The 4,471-nt window shown below is 31.2% G+C and overlaps 1 non-coding gene across 1 annotated transcript; it reads right to left on the bottom strand.

The window, feature by feature from the left end:
• Window positions 1–562: 562 nt before the first annotated feature.
• Window positions 563–664, bottom strand: LOC141571405 (U6 spliceosomal RNA). The gene has a single exon (XR_012496148.1). It is a non-coding gene; the product is annotated as a U6 spliceosomal RNA (small nuclear RNA).
• Window positions 665–4,471: the final 3,807 nt, after the last annotated feature.

Here is a 4,471-nt window from a genome sequence, read left to right as displayed (position 1 = left end):
GGGTATCTAAAAATGTGTATCTCTAAATGTGAACATATATAGAAAAGTTAGGTGCAGCAGGTGACAAAGAACAAAATAAATTGCTTGGATCAAGCATCTTTTTATTATTTCACACTGTAGAGTACTACAATTTACTTGTAAAACGTATGGCGCTCCTACAATATTAGTTCTGTCTTTTCTGGTCTGTAAATTATTTTTTATTCAATTAGGAAACCTCCAGTAGAGGACAAATGAGTTGGTAGATCATAAATAATATCGAAATACTACATTATAATAACATTATATTAAAGTATAAGTATTATTTTAAATCTACTTCATGAGAATAAAGCAAAATATGGGCAGTGTAGTATTAATTAATTCAGAAAGCAAAATAGGCCACTTTTAACATCTAAGACTTAAAAATTTTAACTTCAAAAACTACTTTAAAATATGAAAATTACTAACTTTAAAAATTTCGAACCTACTTCTAGTGAATGTGATTATTATCTACCATTGAATGTATTGCAAGAACTCTTTCAGATTTATAAGGAAACAATAAGGAAACAAGAGCACATGCTTTACAAAATACACAGAGTGCTTTATAAACTTGAGTGTCATCATTTGAAAGAGCTCTGCTAATGTTCTCTGAGTCATTCCAATTATAGTGTATGTGCTACCAAAACAGAAATGATTTTTAAGTAATTTGTTTTCCTATTATTTTCAACCACCATTACACACTTCATTTTACCATATGATATATGCAGTTTTATAGGCAACTATACTATCATTTCAATCAATAGTAACATGATAATTATCATTTATATCAATATTGATATGATAATTGTTTAAGCCACCCAGTTTATGGTATTTTGTTATAACAGCCTGAACTAAGACAGGTTTTGATTCTGAGAAGCAGGGTGCAACAGTAACAAAAACCTAAAAAGTACAAGTGAATTTGGAACTATGTAATGGTTAGAGGCTGGAAGAGTTTTGAGATACATGTTGGAAGAAGCCTAAGGACTGTTAAAAAGTTATGCTGAAAAAAAAAAATAAAAATAATAAAAAATAAAAAAGTTATGCTGGTGAGAGCTCCAAAACTAAAGGAAAGCTTCAAAGAAAACTTCCATCTTTTTAGTGAATACGTAAATGATCATATATAGAATGTTTGCAGAAATATGGAAGGTAAAGGACATTCTGAGGAGGTGTCCGACAGAAATAAGGAACATGGTATTAGATACTGGAGAAAAGGTGATACTTGTTATAAAGTGGCAAAGAACTTGACTGAATTGTGCTCATGTTCTAGTGTTTTATGGAAGGTAGAACTTTTGAGTGATTAGGTTGGATATTTAGCTGAGAAGATTTCTATGCAGTGTTGAAGGAGTGGCTTTTTTCCTCTTGACGGCTTATAGTAAAATGAAAGAAGAGAGAAATACATTACAGAAGGAATTGTTAAGCAATAAGCAAAAAGAAACTAGAACTTAAAGATTTGAAATATTAGCCTATCCATATTGCAAAAAAATGAGAAAGCATATTCCCAAGTGAACACTGAGGGTGTGACTGACCAACCATTTTGATAAAGAGATTAGCATGGGTATAAACCATGGATCTAATCAGCCATCTAATAGAAGCCAGGAATAGAGATGCGATTATACCAGCAGAAATACTGTTAGCTGGGGCTAAAGAAAACAGAAAATGGGATTGAATGAGAAAAGGCTGCTGGATAGACATATTTTATCCAAAAGGACAGAATAATAAAATTTTTTATCCTGAAAATTTGGGCTATTCTTTAAGAAAAGGGGAGAATGGCCCTGAAGGTGAGTTGTATATCATTAGGGTCACCACCTGAGGCCAGACAGCCTGAGACGGAAACATGGAAGTGGAACTGCCTGTAGTCATGGGGTTGCAACCCTTGCCCAGCAGAATATTATCGTCTATATCGATATTGATATGATATTATTTTCCTGGCAACAGTATTCACAATATATTTTTTCACCTTTTTCACATAGAATATTAACTACAGAATTAAGATTTGCTTTATATTAAATATTACAAAGCACTTTATAGTATTGTCAATATAAAGAGGTACTCTAGTTGAATAAAAACATGGCAGAGAATGAAATTGTTTTTATTCTAGTCCTCTTTATCATTAATTAGCTGTGTGAATTTTGGCTGGGCCCTGCCAGTCTCTCTGCCTTAGAATTTTTATGAGGACAATACTTAATCTACATACTTCCTAGGGTTGTTGTGAGTGAAATAACTCTGTTAATATAATAATTTGGAAATGTGGTGAATGATAAAATATAAGATCTATTACTGCCGGTGTAATTTTAGTAGTTAAAACAAATTGATTATTTGAGTATTGATAGTCATACTTAAATATGCCTGCTTCTCTGCTGGGTATGCAATTAAATTTCTTGTGAGTGTGTGAATGTTTATGCTTTCTTGGTACTTTAGTGTTTGTTGTACATCTAAAAAATATCTAAAGCAGAAAATGACTTTGAATTATATAAAAATTTAAGGTCTAAAGGTAAAGATGTTTTAGCTTTAGCCTCAGGAAAATCTACTTATAATTGTTTGTCTCCCACCTGTTCATGTCATTTATGGTGTAAAGAATGAGCTTAGTGTTTGATTTTACATGAATTACGAAAACATCACCTTGACATTTAAAGGAAAAAAAAATGTATGGTACTGCAAATGAACACCTAAGATATTGAAATGTCTCCTTGATGGAAAAAAACAAAATGCTTCTCTTTTGTCTTTTAATAATGCCAACTTTCCTCTCCATGGTAACATATGCCAGAGTATCCTACATACATTTGGGGTAAAGAAGCCAGCCTACATTCCTTCAAATTATCATTCGGTTTTGCCTTAACCTAAGTCATGTTTTGTCTTGAGAGAGAGAGAAGTAGGAAGTCACAGTCAAAATGTCTGCTTTGGGTATGAGGAAATTATGCTTTGAAGAAAAACAGTTGGAGAAAGCAACCATTTTTAAAATGAAGCTTGTTCATTTTCATGGGATTATAAATTTTGTGGGTGACTGACAGATAGACGCATTTATGCTCTTCAAACAGTGGTTAATGTGTGAGCCATAGAGGGATTTTGAGTGGGAGGATTATACTGAGGTAAAGAGACGTATTGAAAGGGGTCTGGAAACCATATGTAGGACTATAGACTAAATATCTCATTATTTAAGTATATTCTGATATATATATATATACACACACACATATATTGATTTGCATCTATATATATGTTTAAGTTTATTTGTCAGTACTAATTTTCTTAATCTGTTAGTACTAAAATTACAACTGCAATCAGTCGAATATCTACATATGTTTTAGAAAAGTTTACCCACCATAAAATTAATTGCATAAGTGGGCCATTAGACTGAGGTTCCTCTAATGCCAAGGATCCTATGTAAGCAAATCAAAATCTAAGTCTGTAAATGCCTTAAGGTTACAAAATTGAAACCTAAGGACAACCAATTACAAATAGCTACTGGGCCTTAAGCTATAGCCAATCAACAATTTTCTTACTTTGCTTCTGCCTTTTCTTTAGAAACGTATCTCCCCCAAGTTCCTGTGGATAGAGTGTCCTAATCACTTCCAGTTTGGCACTGCCTGATTTGAAGTACTTTTTGCTCAAATAAACTTTCAGAAATTTTTATATGCTTCAGTTGTCTTTTGACACGACTGTCTAAAACTAATGCTGATATTAAGAATTGAGAGGTTATAGAGCTTGGACAACAAGCTGTCAATACAAATTTGTAAACAAAATATAGCCAGATAAAATGAACATTCTTGGCATATATTAGGAAGGTTAATCACTTCAGTCCCCAAATCAATGTTACATATGCTTAGTTTTAAAAATGATAATTATTTACACATCCAATATGTCCACCGATACATAAAAATGTAAACAAAATGCAAAATATATCTATAGAGATAAGGAGATCATAAAAAAGATATCAATAGCAATTATGTTTGATGGTAAAACTAGTTAATCTTTTTAAATTTCCTTTTTGAATTTCCAGTAATTTATATAAAAGTATAAATTGCTCTTACAATTGAAAATAAAATATGTTAAATAAGCCAAATCACTCTACATAGCAAAAACTGAATCTTTAGTTTCTCACGTCTTCTTTACTTTTCACTTTCCTAGACTGTTATAGGTTTTTCTATTAAAATAGTCAAAGCTTCAAGGACTGGAAAATATTCAAATATCTATTTATTCAACAATATGTATTGAGTAACCAATATTTATAGTTACTGTTTTAAAGTACTTGGGATAAATTAAAGAATAAGATAATTGTGGCCCGTTTACTTGCAGAACTTAAAGTCTAAAATGCTTATGGAAATTACAATTACAATAAACATTACAATCAGAAAAGTAAAATCTAAAAATAAACGAAAATAATGAGTTGTAATAAATATGACAAAGATTTGAGATCCTTAATGTATAAAAGGCTCATAAAAGCTAATAACAAAAGCAC

Source organism: Rhinolophus sinicus, chromosome 16 (assembly GCF_057876585.1).
Source record: "Rhinolophus sinicus isolate RSI-liver-muscle chromosome 16, RSI-T2T, whole genome shotgun sequence".
NCBI lineage: Eukaryota > Metazoa > Chordata > Mammalia > Chiroptera > Rhinolophidae > Rhinolophus > Rhinolophus sinicus.
Note: the sequence above shows the minus strand (reverse complement) of the source record. Positions and strands in the feature narration are given on the sequence as shown.